The 18,802-nt window shown below is 49.3% G+C and overlaps 1 long non-coding RNA gene across 3 annotated transcripts in view; it reads right to left on the bottom strand.

Moving 5' to 3' along the window:
- LOC127488597 (uncharacterized) overlaps positions 1 to 18,802 on the bottom strand; it is a 107,342-nt gene that overhangs the window by 52,823 nt on the left and 35,717 nt on the right. For all 3 annotated transcript variants that reach the window (XR_016226392.1, XR_016226393.1, XR_016226391.1), the window contains one exon: positions 13,743 to 13,895. This is a non-coding gene — a long non-coding RNA (uncharacterized LOC127488597). The remainder of the gene's footprint in view (positions 1 to 13,742; positions 13,896 to 18,802) is intronic.

Here is an 18,802-nt window from a genome sequence, read left to right as displayed (position 1 = left end):
ATACCAGGGGACTCCAATTCAATCCCATCAAGGTGGCATGTACCAATGCTATCTCACTAGTCCAAGTGATCAATTTCAGTTCACAATTGATCATAATGAAAGGACTAAGAGTCAAAGGGAGCACATAAACAAGTCTAGTACCTGCTAATACTAACCGATAGAATAAATAAAGGGGAGAGTGATCCAACATGGGAAGTGAGATACTCAGCAGACTCATAGAATGACAGATGTCCTAAATAGCACTCTGGCCTCAGAATCAGCCCTAAAAGCATTCGGATCTGGCTGAAAAGCCCATGAGAGTATTTCAGGCATGGAAAGCCAAGACACTCTGGCAAAAAAAAAAAAAAAAAAAAAAAAAAAAAAAAAACCACCTCAATGAAAGATCTCCACGAGTGAGATCCCAGTGGAAAGAACAGGTCTTCAAAGAGGGAGGTACCTTTCTCTGAAGGGAGGAGAGAACCTCCACTTTGACTATGACCTTGTCTAAACAACATAAGAGTCGGAAAACTCAAGGGGCTTCCATAGCCTTGGAAACTCATGACTGGTGCATAGGGAGATTACTGATGCCATAAATAGGAGTGTCAATTTGTAAAGTCAACAACAGGAGTCACTGTGCACTTACTCCTCATGTAGGATCTCTGTCCTTAATGTGCTGTACATTGAGACTTAATGCGATAACGAGTACTCAAACAGTATATTTCACTTTGTGTTTCTATGGGGGTGCAAACTGTTGAAATCTTTACTTAATGTATAATAACTGATCTTCTGTAAAAAAAAAAAAGAAGAAATTATCAATTCCCAACTTGACTCTCACTGGGATTAAACATGACAATAGGTCTGATCTGATTTCATCATCATTAAAAAAAACCATCTATTATTTTTCACTTTATGTTTCTGTGTGGGAGCAAACTGTTGAAATCTTCACTTAATGTATGCTAAACATATCTTCTGTATATAAAGAGAATCAAAAATGAATCTTGATGTGAATGGAAGGGGAGAGGGAGTGGGAAAGGGGAGGGTTGCGGGTGGGAGGGACGTTATGGGGGGGAAGCCATTGTAATCCATAAGCCATACTTTGGAAATTTATATTCATTAAATAAAAGATAAAAAAAGGAAAGACACAGTTTTACCATCTAAGCTACACACGGATTCAGCGAGAGCACATGGGTTGCTGTGCCACCCTGGCATCCCAGAAGATCCCACAATCCCCCCAGGAAGCACTCAGCTCCACCCTGAGGTAGCACTCATAAATCCACCATGTGTGTCTATGATCACAGTTGGATATCCAAGTGGTCACACAGATCCGAGGAACTCTGTTACATGTTTTCTGGCATCTGAACACTCAGAGTCAACTCAGTACAACATTTCCAGTGGCCAGAGCCTCAACACCTAGGACCAAGCAGCTCAGAACATGTCTTGGGGGTGGGGGCAGTGAACTTCCCAAGGCAGGAAATGTTCAAGTTGCACAGAAAGTCTTGACCTCTGATCCAAAATCCATTTGTGGGGCCTGGAGGTCACCTTAGTTATAAGGGGGCTGTTCTGGATGCAACATTTCTATCATCGGCCTTGTGTGGACCTTGATTGCAGGCTCAGGGCAGCAACAGAGCAGGAACAGCCTTCTCCCCTGAGTCATTTGCCAGTACAGTTCTGAAAGTGTGGTACCAAAGAAACATCAAGCAGAGTCGTGGGGACTCAGTACAGCTCACAGAAATTGCAGGGGGCCTCTGTCACACAGCAGCATTCCAGTTCCTCTCAGTGCTCAAGGTCGGGGAAGAGCAGCCAGGGACTTTATCCAGTGCTCCATTCTGGGTTCAGGAGCCTAAGACCTTGGACCATCTCCATCTGCTTTCCGAGGGATGTTAGCAGCCAGCTGGATCACACGGGGAATAGCTTCTGGGAGGGCCTGGCATGGTGAGGTAGCAGGTAAAGCCACCGCCAACAGTGTCGGCTTCCCATATGGGCGCTGGTTCGAGTCCTGGCTGCTCCACTCTGATGCAGATCTCTGCTGTGGTCTGGGAAAGCAGTACAAGATGGCCCAAGTCCTTGGGCCCCTGCACTCATGCAGGAGATCCCAGGGAGGCTCCTGGATCCCGGCTTTGGATTCGCTCTGCTGCAGCCATAGCAGCCAATTAGGGAGTGGACCAGCAGATGGAAACCTGTTTCTCTGTCTCTCTCTCTCTCTCTCTCTCTCTCTCTTTCTCTCTCTCTGCATCTCATCCTCTCTGTGTGTAACTATGAATTTCAAATAACTAAGTAAGATATTTGAGAAGAAGTAAAAAATTAAAAAAGGAAGACATAGCTATAAACAAAATACTACATCAAGGCCATCTACTAGAGCTTATGTCAAATTTGAGACTATATGCACTAAATGCCCTATTAACACAGAATTTGAAAAGGTATTTAACTCCGTCTTAGAAAACATTCAGGTAACCATTCATTCTCTTCTTCCTTAAGACATTCTGTGTGGTTTACCTGTGACTAACACACCAGAAAATCTTTGTAATTTATTCAACACTTAGGTACCCACTCACACAAGGACTTGAAACACCTGTGATCTACACAGTTCTTCACTGAACACAGCTATACTTCCAAATACCCACCTTCCACAGTCTACCCCTGCATTTAATCTATGGATCAAGTTTGAAACAGGACAAATCATGCCTTCTACAAACCAAGAGAGAATGCAGAAAGATAGCATCTGAGGTCACTGCTAACTTTTTCCATGAGCATGTTATCATGTTGGTACTTTTTCATTCATTTCTCAATGTTAGATAAAAATTGGGAGGGAGAAAGTCCAACTATCCCTATTTGCAGATGACATGATTCTATATATAGCAGATCCAAAAGATTCCACTATCGAAACTCAGACTAGAGGTTGGTAAAATGGCAGGATAGAAAATCAACAGCCTTTTTATACACAGACAAGGTCATGGCTGAGAAAGAACTTGAGACCAATCCGGTTAACATAGTTACAGAATAAATAAAATGGCTTGGAATAAATTTAACCAAGGATGTTCAATATCTGAGAATAACAGAGGATTAAAGAAAGGGATAGAAGAGAACAACAACAAACCAAATAGAGAAGCTTCTGCGCTGCAGAAGAAACACTCAGCAATGTGAAGAGGCACCTAACAGAAAGGGAGAAATAATCTGCAAAGCATGTAACTGATAAAGGAACAACTACCAGAAACTTTCAATAAAATCAACAACAGCACAATCAAAGCTTAGCACACTGTGCGCAACTGACAGTTACTCCGGAAATGAAAGGGTGGCTACCCTACAAACTCAATCATTCCCAGAACAGAATATACATGGGGAAAGCCCACAAACTATCCCGATAGACACAGAAAATCTGGTTCACAAAAACGTCCATCACTCTCGCAATACTAAAACACAAATCATCACATCAGGAACAGAAGCAACACCTCGGCCTGACAAGGCTCTTTCGTGAAAAACCCACAGAGCGCTAACATCACAAACAATGCGAGGAACCCGAAACTGGCCTCCTAGACCAGGAAACAGACACGCACTTTCGCTCTCTTTCCTCCCATCAACAGTCTCTGACGTCTGGAGCAGGGCGGCTGGGCCCTCAAAAAGCAAACAGACGGGAACAAGGAGCCGTTCCGGGAGGAGACTGAGCCACCTCTGCTCTCGCCCAGCAGCTCGCACCCTGGGGACCATTCCAGACCGTCCGCACAGCACGACCGTGACCCCACCCGCGTCTTCGGGATCCAAGAGCAACAGGCACGCGGGCAGCCAAGACGCCCAGCGGGTAACCGCAACAGCCGCGCGTCACTCACCGCCAACGGCAGCCCGGGCTGCTGCCGGGTCAGAGGTCCGCGAAGGCCGTGGCTTCCGGTAGGGGCCAAAGAAGAGCAACGTACCTGGGAAACGGCGCAGAAGCCTCGGACACACAGGCTCTCCTGATCCGGCCTGACCCTGGGGACGCTGGCTCTCCCTCAGGCTCGGCCAGCCGCGTCGACGACGGCTCCTCTCCTCACGGCTTACGCAGGCTCTGGAGCAGAAGCGGACCCGCAGCGCTGACTCCCAGCGGAGCACTGCGGGGCAGTCAGCGCCGGGCCTGCGGGTGCACTTCCGGTCACAGCGCCAGGCGCAGGCACACTCCCCACGGGCCGTCACCATGGCGCCCCAGGACGCACCTGCACACTGCTGCATCCAGCATCCCAAGCACCAAGGCCGCTTCCAGTCCCGCCTCTCCAGGCTGTGACCAGGGATGAGGACGCTGATGGCCCAGGTTCTCCGGACCCCACCTCCCTGCCTCGTGGGAGTCCTCAATGGAGCTCCTGCCTCCTGCCTCCTGCCTGGTCCAGCGCTGGCCGTTCGTTGCAGCCACTTGAGGAGAGAAGCAGTGCAGGGGGCATCGTCAGCTCGCTCGCGCTCTCTCTCTCTCTCACACTCACTGAGTGATCGTCCATCTAGGGGTTCACCCCCGAGGTGGCTACAAAGGCCGGGACTGGGACAGAAGCCAGGGATTTTAGCTGGCGCTCCATTCAGGGTTCAGGGGCCTAAGTCCTTGGGCCGTCTCCCTCTGCTTTCCCAGGCGTGTTAGCAGATAGCTGGATCCCACCGCGAATGGCTTCCGGGAGGGTCGGCACTGTGAGGTAGCCGGTAAAACCACCACCTGCAGTGCTGGCATCCCATATGGGCGCCGGTTCGAGTATGGCTGCTCCACTCACTTCCGACGCAGCTCTCTGCTGTGGTCTGGGAAGGCAGCAGAAGATGCCCCAAGTGCTTGTGCCTCTGCACCCATGAGCAGATCCCGACGAGGCTCCTGGCTTCAGATACTCTCAGCGACGCCCATTGCAGCCAATTGGGTAATGGACCAGCAGATGGAAGACCTGACCTCACCTCTCCTCTCCTCTCCTCTCCTCTCCTCTCCTCTCCTCTCCTCTCCTCTCCTCCCTGCCTCGCTCTCATCTCCTCCATGTGTAACTCTCAATGTCAAATAAATAAATAAATAAGATCTTCAAGAAAAGTAAAGCAATGTAAAAAGGAAGACATAGCTATAAGTAAAATAAATACCACATCAAGGACAACTACAAGAGTATTTTTTTAGAATTTGGTATTACATGCATTACCTACCCGATTAACCCAGAATTTGAAAAAGAGTTTAACTCGGTCTTAGAAAAGATGTTGGTACCCAGTCATTCTCTTCTGTCTTACAAACATTCTGTGTGGCATTATCTCTGACTTGTGCTGAGGAAATCTTTGGAATTTTCGCATTCAGACGCTTACGTACCCACTCCCACAAGGACTTGAAACACCTGTGATCTACAGAGTTCTCCACGGAACACAGCTCTGCTTCCCAGTCCCCACCCTCCACAGTCTAGCCCTGCCTTTAAAGTATGGATCATGTTGGGAATAGGCCAAATCGTGTCTTCCACAAAGCAAGATAGAATACAGAAAGGAAGCATCTGAGGTCACTGTGGACATTTTCTGCATGCACATTATCATGTTGGTACTTTCTCCTCTCATTGCTCAATGTTAGCTACATATTGGGAGGGAGGAATTCCAACTATCCCTATTTGCAGACGACATGATTCTATATGTATAGGAGATCCAAAAGACTCCACTAAGAGACTATCAAAACTCAGAGTAGAGAGTGGTAAAGTGGCAGGAGAGAACACCAGCAGCCTATTTGTATACACAGACAATGGCATGGCTGAGAAAGGACTTCAAAGGCCAATCCCGTTCACATAGCTACAAAGAAAAGAAAATAGCTTGGAATCAATTTAACCAAGGATGTTCAATAGCTAAGAATCACAAAACATTAAAGAATGAAGTAGAAGAGGGCACCAAAAAACACACACACACACACACACACACACACCAATAACAAATTGAGCAGCTTCTGCACTGCCAAAGAGACACTCAGCAAAGTGAAGAGGCAAACTAACAGTTGCAAAGCATGCAACTGATAAAGAATCAACTGCCAGAAACTTTCAAGAAACTCAACACCAGAAAAACCACTCACCCACGCAAGAAACGGGCAAGGGACTTCAACAGGCAAAATATTGAAAGAAAGGAAATCTAAATGGCCAGCAAACACATGCAGAAATGCTTAGGATCACGAGCCATCAGGGAAATGCAAATCGATACTACAACAGCCTTGAGGGTGTGGGGGGAAAGGCACCCTCATCCACTGCTGGTGGGAATGTAAACTGGTATCGCCACTGTGGAAGACAGTAGGGAGATAAGTCAGGAATCTGTATACAGACATACCATATGAGCCAGCCATTCTACCCCTGGGAATATACCCAAGAGAAATGAAATCAGCATACCAAAAAAGAGTGATCTCTGTCTGCATATTTACTACAGCTCAATGCACAGTAGCAACGATGTTCAATCAGCCAAAATGCCCATCACCTGAAGAATGAATAAAGACAATATGGGCTATGGACACCATGACATGCATATACGGACTGCATGGCCTGGCTACTGTGCATCCTACACTGCAATAAGCATAGGCCTGTGAAATCCTCTCTGTCTACACAACGACTTCTTTTCCTTCAATATGTTCCCAGTTGTGGGTACGTCCATACAGTTTTCCATGTTGACAGGACTAATTTCACATGGGAAACTGGATTGCTATACAGAATACAGACATCGGATCCATGAACCCAATTTTACCTTCAAACACTGGAACAGCAAAGTATATCTTGAGAAACTGGAAGGAGGAAAAAGATTCAAGCGGAAATCCACCCAACGGCATAGAAAATACCACAACAGACATTCAGTGAGACCAAACTACAGAGCTTGAAAACTCAGTCAACCTGACAAAACGTTTATCCACAGGAAGCAGGGGAAAAAGGAGAACAGACTCAAGTGACTTGACAACAGAAATGACAGAGAGGACATTGCTACCAACCTTCCAAAATAATGATCCAAAAGCACTATGGAAAAACCACGCCACAAGGATTTGGTCAACCTAGATAGAGTGGATTGACTCACAGAAAGATGCAAACCACTAAAACTGGATACAGTGAAACAAGAAACTCTGAATACACTTATAATCTGCAAAGAGACTGTAGTAGCAGGGAAACCAAAACAAACAAACCAAACAGACATGAAGAAAAGTCCAGGTCCAGATGGCTCCACCGGTGAGAACTCCCATGGAAAAGATAATTAAAATCCGTGATTCGCAAACCAGGAGATGAAGAGGAAAAGCCTTCCATTTCATTCCATCAGACCAGCCTCATCTCAACATCCAACACAAGCACATCATAAGGAAAATGGCGCACACATATCCATCACAAATGTGTCACATGCCTCAACAAAATATTACCAGACGCCATCCAGAAGCACAACCAAGAAGCAGACAGCTGGATCCCAAGGTGAACGGCTTCCGGGAGGGTCGGCACTGTGAGGTAGCTGGTAAAGGCACCACCCGCAGTGCCGGCTTCCCATATGTGCGCTGGTTCAAGTAGGGCTGCTTCACTCACGTCCAGTGCAGCTCTCTGCTGTGGTCTGGGAAGGCAGCAGATGATGCCCCAAATCCTTTTGCCTCTGTACCCATGAGGAGATCTCAGCAAGGCTCCTGGCTCCTGGCTTCAGATACTCTCTGCTACGCCCACTGCAGCCAATTGGGTAATGGACCAGCAGGTGGAAGGCTTCTCTCCTCTCTTTATCCCTCCCTCCCTCCTTCCCTCCCTATCTCCCTTCCTCCGCTGAAATAAAATGAATAAACGTTTTTAAATTTCATAGAAAAAGAGTAAAAATAGCCATCCATCAACTCTTTATCTACAATTACAATTTTGGAACAATTCAACATTCACTTTACTTCACATTCACAGTCTCTATGTCTCCTGAACTATATCAAATAAATGAAGACATGATACTCTTTTAGCCGTAACTACACCTGCATGTTTCCTAAGAACAAAAACATTTTTCTATGATTTTACTTTGATAATCACATTCAGTATATTTGTGATTATACACTAACATCAGGTCGAGTACAGCATACATTAAATTTCTCCAATCGTTCCAAAAATATCTTTAACCTTTTCTTTTAATCTAGAGTACAAGGAGTCTTCAGAAAATTCATGGTAAGTGAATTTTATGAAAAACATCTATTCTTGGATTTCCATTTTTTGCACCAAGTAAGTTTATTTTCATTCTATTTTTCTAAGAACTTTTATGATTAAGGACAGCATGGGCTGGCGCTGTGGCAAAACATGTTAAAGCCATGGTCTGAAGTGCCGGCATCGCATATGGGTGTCAGCGAAGTCCCGGCTGCTGCTCTCAAAATCTAGCTCTCTGCTATGGTCTAGGAAAGCAGTGGAGGATGGCACAAGTCCTTGGGCCCCTGTACCTACCTGGGAGACCAGGAAGAAGCTCCTGGCTTCACATCAGCACATCCCTGGCCATTGTAGCCATCTAGGGAGTGAACCAGAGGATGGACGGTATCTCTCTCTGTCTCTCCCTCTCTCTGTAACTCTGGCTTTCAAATAAATAAAATAAATCTTTATAAAAAAAAGTACAGTGCATAGCACTGGATTGTTCTCTCTCTTCTATCTTTCAGCAAGAACAGTCTTTCCAACTGTTTCTACCTAACGGCGATTGAAATACAATTATCTACCTTACAGAGTTGGTGGGAGAGGGCACCTAATGAAGCCCAGCACCATGGACTCCGCCCATACATCCACGGCATCCAGCAGCCTGTTCTCTGCTGTACTTGTTGGTGGGAGAGGGCACATAACAACGCCCAGTACCATGGCCTCCCTCCGGGCCCCCAAAACATCCAGCTGCCTGCTCTCTGTTGCACTTGTTGTTGTGAGAGTGAACAGGAATCACAGGAAGAAAGAGCCCAGCACAGCCTCCTACAAGGCACCATGGACTCCCCGGTGCACCTGCGGATTCCCGCAGCCTGTTCTCTGCTGCACATAGCAACACCTCATTCCAGAAGCCTGTGAGCCATGTGAGTCCTTGCCAAGGAGCAAACGGGGCCCACATGTGCTCCCCAGTAAAATGCTTCTGAGAGGGGCAGACTGAGAGCCACTGCAGGGTCAGCTCTTGCTTGCAGGAGGCCACAGATGAGCCTCTGCCCCTGAGCCTGAAGCTGTCCCTAGACGAGGGCTTCACGGTGGCCTCCTGACTGCACAGGTGGAACCGCAAGTGATAATTCACAGCCTGGACCAAAATCCCCAAGGGCCTTGGCTGTCCAACTTGCTCTCCCATGACACTGGCCTGTTCTGCCTTTTTCTATGCAAACAATCAGCATTGCACTTCTGTTAACCATGGTCAGCAAGGAGGGCATCACACACACACACACATGTCCTGTCCCACGTATGTGTGTGGCTCCCTCATAGCATATACAAACCACAGGGTATCCAGCATGCTACTTCTGATTTGCTTTTATTTCTAAGGACAGAGGAAGGTGTTCCCATATGTGAGCCACAATCTGCCACTTCGTTCTCCACTTAGGATGGCAGAGGGAATGCCTGAGCCTTTCCCATGACAGATGCCAAGGCTACAACACCACCAAGCAGGTCAGCATCGAGCACTGAAGGTGCCACCAGAACCCACACAGCTCAGATGTCCACTGGAAGCTTCTCTGCTGTTCCTAGGGAACGACATTACATGGGAGGTACTGCCCCCCGCTGCTCACAAACAATCCCCACTGGCAGTCTGACTGCTGAGCCTGCCCAGGACCCCTGGCCTGGGCACAATCACTATGCCCAACTCCCTTATGGGGGAGAAGTCGGGATCTGTTTACCCACTGCCCACAGAGAGGAACACCCAAGGCAGAGGCACAGAGCACTGCACAAACCGAGAAAATCCACCGCATCTGATGCTTGAAGCCTGTAAGACGTCCCCTTGACTTTCTCCATTGCTAACGCGCCCAGTGCTAAGCCTGCTTGTGAACAACATAAAGAGAATGTTTTCTTAAGCACCAGCACGAGCCAAAGGAATTTCCCGATGGTTCATCAAACACTGCTTAGAGAAAGCAAATTCTATGCAGGCTTCCATGGATTGAACTGTCTGTCACTCTAAAATCCTTGTCCTGAGGCCCTGGAAAACAAGGCAAGGGCATGAGGAGGCGAGGCCTTTGGGAGGTGGCCAGGGTGGCTAAGCTCAGGAGGGTGGGGTCTCCCCATGATAAGAAGAGGTAGAAACACCAGAGTTCCCCTCGGCCTCCTCCAAGTGAGGACACAGCAAGCGGGAAACCCACTCTGCCAGCACCGTGGTCTCGGCCTTCCCAGTCTCCAGACATGAGAAAGCAATTTCTGCTGCCTGAGCCACTCGTCCTGTGGTGATCTGTTCCAGCAGCCCCAGCTGCCCAACATGGAGTTGCAGGAGAGACCCCAACAAGCTCCCTGTTAAAGGAAAGCAGATGAAACGGCCAGGCAAGGAGATGAGCCACAGAAGCGCGGATCAGAACTCTAAGAACTTCAACAACTCCCCAGAGAAGCTGGGGCAATTCTGAGGGGAATATGCTCACAAGAAAGAACAGGAGCTGGCACCGCAGCTCACTAGGCTGATCCTCCACTTGTGGAGCTGCTATCCTGGGTTCTGGTCCTGGTTGGGGCACTGGATTCTGACCAGTTGCTCCGCTTACAGTCCACCTCTCTGCTGTGGCCCGGGAGGGCAGTGGAGGATGGCCCAAGTGCTTGGGCCCTGCACGCACATGGGAGACCCGGGGAGGCGCCTGGGTCCTGGCCTTGGATCGGCACAGCCTGCCAGCCATGGTGACCATTTGGGGGGTGAACCAACGGAGGGAGGACCTTTCTCTCTGTCTCTCTCTCTCTCACTGTCTAACTCTGCTCGTCAAAAAAAAGGAAAGAACAGGAACACAACTCAGAACCCACACACTCAGGGGAGTAGCAGGAGAAAGTGTCCCCGTTCATGATCCACACCACAACACACAAAGCCCTTTGCCTGTCACAGCCAAAACACTGGGAACACAGGACAGAACGAGACAGGGTCCTTGTGCTACACACCTTCTAAACGATGGCATCTGGTCTAATGCTTAGGACACCCATGCCACACATCAGGGCTCGTGCTCCTGACTCCAGCTTCCTGCCAGGGCAGATCCTGGGAAGCAGTGGTGATGGCTCAAATAACTGGGTTCTTGGCACCAATGTCAGAGACCTGGATTGAGTTCCTGACTTCTAGTTTCAGCCTGGGGCCATTTTGGGCATTGTGGGAGTGAACTAGAAAATGGGAGATCCCTCTTCTCTTCTCTTCTCTCCTCTCCTCTGCTCTCCTACCCTCCCCTCCTCCCATCCACCCCTCCCCATCTCCCTCTCCCTCTTTCTCTCTCTCAGCCTCCTTTGCCTTTCAAGTAAGATGAAAATAAATTAAAATTAAATGCCTGTGGTAGTGGTTTGTGCTAGAGACTTGATATTTATATAGGTACACATTCACACACACATACACACATATCCCAAGAAGTAAATAAATAAATAAATAAATAAATTCTTACTCATAAGACCCAAAACTCTAAAATGACTAGAGAAAAGCAGAGAGAAAGGTCCATGGAATTGGTCTGAATAGTAATTTCTTGGATGTGACCCCAAAGGCATGGGCGACAAAAACAAAAAAAACATATGAGATTGCATACAAGAAAATCCTTCTCCAAGTAAAGGAAACAAGCTACAGTTCTCTCAGTAGAGAACTGACCCACACACTGAGAGAGCATACTAGAAATCATTTATCAGCTGAGGGGCTAGTATCTTAATACAAAGAACTCAAATGAATCAGTAACAAGAAAACAAACAGCGCCTGAATGGACATTTCTCGAAAGAAGACATACAAGTAACCATTGCCAATTATCAGAGAAATGCAAATTAAAATCACAACAGAGAGGCCAGTGTTGTGACACGGTGGGTAAGCTGCCACCTGAGACGCTGACATCCACACGGGAACTGGTTTTTGTCCCACTCACTTCACTTCCAATCCAGCTCTCTGCTAATGACCTGGGAAAAGCAGTGGAGGACAGCCCACGTGTATGGGCCCCTGCATCCAGGAGCTCCTGGCTCCTGGCTTTGGCCTGGCACAGCTCTGGCTATTGCGGCCATCTGGGGAGCAAACAGGCAGATGAAAGAGCCCTCTCTCTGTCCCTCCCTTTCAATTCCAACCCTAACTTTCAATTAACATATAAATCTTCAAAATAGATAAATAAAAATAAAACCATGTAAGACAGTCCACCAGACTGCCTATTATCAAAAGACCCAGGCCACAGGCACACTTCTCAAGGGAACGTCAGTCAGTACAGCATGTTGAAAACAGCATGGAGGGTCCCTAAAAGCAAAAACAACTGAAACTCTCCCACAACCCCACCAGCCCACGTCTGGATTTATGTACATGTGCATGTAAGGTGTATATGTACATGCATGTATTGTGTGTGATATTTGTATGTGACATGTATATGTGTGATGTGCATGTGTACATGTATGCGATATTACATGTGAATGTATTGTGTGTATGTGGTATATACACAAATACATATATCTATATGGCAGAGCCATGTCTGCACTACATGTCCACTGCAGCACTACTCACCACAGCCAAGACAATGGAAATGCATGAATGCCCCTTGGCAGGTGAACAGACAATGAATGGCAGCTGCGGAGCACCCAGGAATACCCGGACCCAAAACACCCACAGGAGGGTCTGTCATTTACAGCATGTTCATGGAGACGAAAGTCACGCACTGTATACGAGGACCCCAAAGTCCTTAAAACACAGGATTGAAATGTTCTTACTGGGGCTGGTGTTACAGCACAGGGGGTTAAGTCACCGCCTGTGTCCCCAGCACCCCATGTGAACACCAGTTCAAGTCTTGGCTACTCCACTTCTGATCCAGTTCTCTGCTAACGTGCCTGGAAAAGGAGCAGGAGATGCACCAAGCTTGGGCCCCTGACACACACTGGAAACCTAGATGGTGTTCCAGGTTCCTGACTTCTGCCAGGCACAGTCCCAGCCATTGTGCTACTTGGGAGTAGCACCAACAGATGCAAGATCTTTCTTCTCTTCCTCTCTGTGTGTTTGTGTGCGTGTGTGTGTGTGCACAAGCATCCCTGTGTGTCTCTCCCGAACCCCACACCCATAACTGCCCTTCAACTAAATAAATAAATTTAAAACACAAAAAAGGGAAGGGAAAGAAATACCAGAGAGCTGAGCTGTCTCCACCCCATGAGAATACAGCAAGGAGATGGCCGCCCTCACCAGGAACCCAACCATGCTAGTACCTGGGTTGACTTGCAATGCTGAGAACTGTCAGAAAATCCATGCCTGTGGTCGGGCCAGGCCAGGTGTGGGGTTGGTTACAGCAGCCTGAGCTGACTAACACACCCCCAAGACCTCTAGAAGAGCATGTGACAACCTGACACAGCTGACCCATGAACTCACGTTGCCACATGGCCAGGCCTGGTGCTGCAATAGATACAATTCCCATTGCCCCCAGCTCCAGCTCCTTACTGGCATCACCAGATGGGAGAACTCCATCATCACCACTGTGTGTCCCACCAACACAGCAGGTACACTTGGGGGGCAAAATCACATCATTCCACTCCCTAGCAAATCTGGACAAGACAGTCAAGAGTGGGAATTGAGAAATTCTCTCTAAAATGTGCCTGCAGTAAGCCACGCTGATAAAAAAGTGCCGGGGTGAGGTCTTGGATGGGCGAGTCACATGGCTGGAGGCAGGTGCCACAGAGAGCTGACTACAACACACACCTGGGAGCAGGTGAACTCTCGGGAATGAGGAAGCCGCTTACCATCACTCAGGTCCTGCAGGAGACCCTCCTGGCAGGAGAAATCCAGGCTCACTTTCACGGTGACAGTGAAGGTATCCGCCTGCCCAGGCTGCAGGGGAAACTGGGTGAGGGTTTCTTGCAGCTTCTAGCTCAGGAAGCAGCCACATAGTTTCTCTGCAATGATAACAACAATAGTGATGTTGACGGTGATGGCAGAGCAGAGGCACAATGAGACTGACACCAACCCAGCTGGGAAATTCTGGCACACGCTCAAAACAAAGATGACAAGCATTCAAGATGTCAGAGAGCAAAACGTCCAGGAAAAGTCCTGAATCAGAAGAGGCCGTGAGGCACAAAGAGGAGGGAGAATGTGTCACGCCTGTGCACGGGACCCCCGCCTAACCACCATCGCTCCTGTGGAGCCGTGGGACCCGCGGACGAAATGAAGGCCTGTGGCTCTGGCAAGTGAAGCTAAGTTTCCCCACCATGAACATTTTCTGTATTGTACTGCTGTGAGGGAAACAGACCCACGCAAAGTGGGGACACCGCTTCAGAGAAAGAAATCCAGAATCAGAAACACACAGCTAAGAGCAGAGCCTCAGGCAGGGCCGGCGAGGAAGCGGCCTTGGGCCTGGTGCACGTGCAGAACGGTAAATCCTCAGAGCCGAGGTTTGTCCACAGAAAGCATGGGGAGATGGCCACTGCATCGTGGGCTGGTGAGAGGCTGCCCACAGTGACCTCTGCAGAGAAAGGGGTGGGGGTCATCATGACTGCATCGGGGGCTGGTGCAGAAGCTGCGCATGGTGACCTCTGCAGAGAACAGGGCTGGGGGTCATCATCACTGAGATCAAGGCACCCTCTGGAAGGACAGGAAGAGACACAGGGGACACCCAGTGTGGCCTAGGAAGCAGCCTTCCCTCCTTCATTAGCAACTGGGAGTGAGCTGTGAGACAGCCAACCAAGGCCCAGTATTCTCTGCAGCCAGCACACCTGGGAAAACTGACAACCTCCAATGGCTGCGCCACAAGGTCCCCTTCCAACTCTGCTCCACTGAGAAGCTCCCAGCCCCACTGCCCTCCTGCTCACAGGGGCAAGCACAGATGCTGCACAGCCCTGAGCAGTGAGGTCCAGTGTTCGGCCAGCCAGCAGAACGACACACACACAAGGATCACATGAAGGTGGGTCGGTCATGGCTCCCAGGCAGTGCACTGCAGAGACCAGCGTCCATGTATGCAGCACCAGGAAACCTTCCCAGAGAGACTTGAGGGGAGGAGGAGAAGCCAGGGATGGTTAGTAGGAGGAGGATTCTGGACTTGTGCTGTGTCCAGCATGATCTTGGTATGTGGCACAGCTTAACAGATGTCACGCTCAATACCGCCTTCACACACTGGCTTTGTGGTCTGCCTCCTGTGTAGCTGCAGCACGTGGGGACTTAAGACGTTCACAGCAGTTCTCCTTGGTAGGCACAGCACCGCCCTAGCAACAAAGATTGCTGAAGCCTTGTGTGTGTTCCTACTCTCCAGTCTGCACCGCAGCCCTGAGGTCCAAACTACCCCGGGACACCTGCTCTGGGTGCTGTACCAGCTCCAGTCAGAAGTTATGCCATTCCTCCCGCACCATGGATGGGACCGAGACCTTCCAGCGACCCAGGAAGTCTACAGACCTATTACGTGGATTTTAATGAACTCCACTTTTTTGCTTATTAGCCTAGTCAATCCATTCAGGAATGGAAAGGGTAAGACATGCCAGGTGACAGAGAGCCAAATGGGCCTGCTTAGTGGGGCCAGTTCCAAGGCCCCAAGAACACAGGAAATGCAAGCTGACTGCCTCCATGGCCTGTGCATGAGCCACACCAGCAGCCACCCCCTTCCTAAGCACAGCCCATGTCAGACAAGTCACCAAGGCCTTGCAAAACCTCACCTCCCAACATCCTCTCCAAGCTGTTTCTATGAGCCCAGTCTGTAAACAGCAGCCACTGTGTCAGCGGCCAGGTTCACACAGCCGGGGGTGGACAGAAAGAATTGCCAGGGCCTGAGCAAGTGCACCTGCAGTGGGAGGAGCACACACACACTGAGGCGCCTAAGGAGGGCACTCCAGCCCCACATGCTGCCAGCTCTCCTCCAGCAGCACAGCCTGCTGCCTCTGTGGAGAGGGCCAGGCCCAAGGTCTCCACAGTGGGGTCCCAACTGTCCTCCAGGGCCCCATTCACGGGCTCCGTTCTTGTGGGCCTTGTCTCCCCACACAAATACACACAACCCTTCCATGCCCTGACAAGTAGGACACTATATCCAAGGGACTTATCATCCTACCAACCAATCAGTCAATGGAAGGCACCAGCCTCCAGCACTGAGACCCAGCACCTGCCTGAAGAGGCAGGCACCGTGAGGGTTGGAGCACCTTCTTCAGGACAGGGCACCTGGGCTCACCTGCCAGACCTGCCTGCATGTCCTACGTGAGCCACCAAACTTCTGTGTCTGTCAGTTTAGCCATCTGTAAGATGGGCTGTCATGCCATGTCAACGAGGTACAGGAAGCCAAGTGCTTCGAACACAACCCAGACTAGAACAGCACTTGGCCAGTGTTAGTGATTCCTCCCGTGCCTCAAAAACCACTCTCTCCTTGCCTAAGTGAGTAGTCCCTCCCCAGGATCACATGAGGATGAGCTAGCCCTGCAGAGTGCAGGACCCTGGCCCATCTTTCAGCAGGCGCACTCTAGCACTAGCTGCCACCAGAGTTCTGCCCCTCCAGCCATGAACAGGACCTGGCACGGGGAAGCAGACAATAGTGACAACAGCGTGGGACAAGTCATGGCTTTCGGTTTATGATTCCGTTCATAATTAGAACAGATGGAAACAAGTTCCGCGGGAAAGAAAAACAGGATGCCACACTGAAAGTACAATGTAATTTGAAATGCATAAAAGTACTCAAGTAGAAAAAAATCAAATTATATCTGTACACTAATATTAGTTTGCTTTGAGACATGGGATCATGGGAAATTCGGAATGGTTTTGCATTTTTTGAATTTTCTGCAATGAGCTTTTATCATGCTTTATAAAGAAATACACATAAGGATACTTCAAGAAGTTAACAAAAAATAGATTTAAAGGCTAAGTTTATTTTGATGCCAAAAAAGATAGAAATGCTTGCATATAAAGAACCTCCAAACCGTTCATGAGAAATGTACATTATGAATAAAGCATGCATGGATTTCAAAAATGTTTGGCACCAAAATAAATTACTTTTAGTTCTGTTCTTCCATGAGCTTTGGGAAGTACCCTTGAGCCTGCACACACAAACAAACACACAAACACATATTAGTATAAACCTGCACTAACAGCTCTCTAAGTCTAGGCCTTTGTCCCCCTAACCTGGTTTCATGCAGGGAGAAGCCTGTGGGTCCAGCCTGCACATCCACTTGCAAGACCAACAACACCAAGGCCTGTGGCCCACCCAACAAAGAAAGCTGGGTGCTGAGCCAATGCAGATGCCCTCATGGTGCCCCACGCTACAGCAGGGCACTAATGTTTCCTGGTGACAGGGGCAGCAAATCACAGGCACTGTGTGTCCCAAGGTCCCAGGCTCCTCTAAGCCAGCTCAATAAACTTTCCTGGGGCAATGGCTTAACTCTGTGGCAGCCATCCTCATTGGTAGGCAATCAGATGCCTACAAAGAGTTTGGCCAGCCTAAGGAAAAACTAACCCACATACACTAATTAAGTGAACTCTGCCTCTCCACACCACTACCGTGCTCACTTGGCAAGGCAGGGACCATCCGGAGGGACCATCAAGCAGGAACAGCCCCAGGTAAGCAGGGCAGGAATTGGAGCAACTGCCTAGTGAGCAGCTTCCCAACAGAGACGCTCCATCCCAAGTCACAAAAGAACTGATTATCAGGTCGGCGCCCTGGCTGACTAGGCTAATCCTCCACCTGCGGCACCGTCACCCCAGGTTCTAGTTCCGGTTGGGGTGCCGGATTCTGTCCCGGTTGCTCCTCTTCCAGTCCAGCTCTCTGCTGTGGCCCGAGAGTGCAGTGGAGCATAGCCCAGGTCCTTGTGCCCTGGACCCCCGTGAGAGACCAGGAGGAAGCACCTGGCTCCTGCCTTCGGTAGGCACATTGCACCTGACATAACAGCCACTTGGGGAGTGAACCTAGGGAAAAAGGAAGACATTTCTCTCTGTTTCTCTCTCTCTCTCTCTCACTGTCTAACTCTGCTTGTAAAAAAAAAAAAAAGAGCTGATTACAGCACATAGAGTTCCAGCAATTTGCCCAAAGCCAAGCAGCTGGGACGTCATGGAACCAGGAGTCTGCATGGAAATGACCTCCTCCTGCCTATCTGAGGCCCTGAACAGAGATGGAGTGAACTCCAAACTGGAGGCTGTGTACAAGGGAACTTCATGGAGGGCATGCAGAAAACAACACGGAACACTCAAGTATGGGAGCTCTGGTGTCCGCCGACCTGAGTGTGAAGCCCAGCTTTGCCCTTCAGCAGTTCTTGGGACAGGGAAGGCTGTGAGTCCTCTGTCAGCCAAGATGCCCTGTCCTCAGAGGAGGTGGTAATGGAGTCCGCATGATGGTAACACGAAGCAAGGCGAAGACTTAGCACAACAACATGGCACCCAGAAACTGCTGGGATGATGGATGAGAAAGCCCGGGCCCCAGTGAGGTGTGCTTCTCGCATTCCACACTGCCCGTTTCACTTGTGCTAGGAGCTCATTGCACAGCCGCCAAGGAGCCTCATGGCAGGCACGAGGCAAGGTTCTGAGGAAAAGGAGACCAGGAAAACGTGACCCCTGCCCTCAAGAGGGGTCAGGGGACAGGTCCCTGACTGCACAGCGGAAGCCCCCAACATAGACCAGATGGAGATAAGGCTCCCGTGAATCTGAGTAATGTGTAAATATCACCACCACTGCATCATAGAGAATGGGGACAGTAACTGCCTGCTGAATTCATTGCCCACATCTGGGGGCACAGAACTATAGGAAGACTCATTGCCCAGTGGCTTGAACTGCTGGGTCCCAGACTTGGTGGCTGCCCATCTAGCCTATCAGAAATCCATAACTAGTGGGGCAGAGAGCTACATGT

The sequence above is a fragment of the Oryctolagus cuniculus genome, chromosome 19 (genome assembly GCF_051225735.1).
Source record: "Oryctolagus cuniculus isolate XC-2025 breed Fujian yellow rabbit chromosome 19, ASM5122573v1, whole genome shotgun sequence".
Lineage (NCBI taxonomy): Eukaryota > Metazoa > Chordata > Mammalia > Lagomorpha > Leporidae > Oryctolagus > Oryctolagus cuniculus.
The sequence above is the reverse complement of the archived record's forward strand: the minus strand, read 5'-3'. Positions and strand labels throughout refer to the sequence as shown.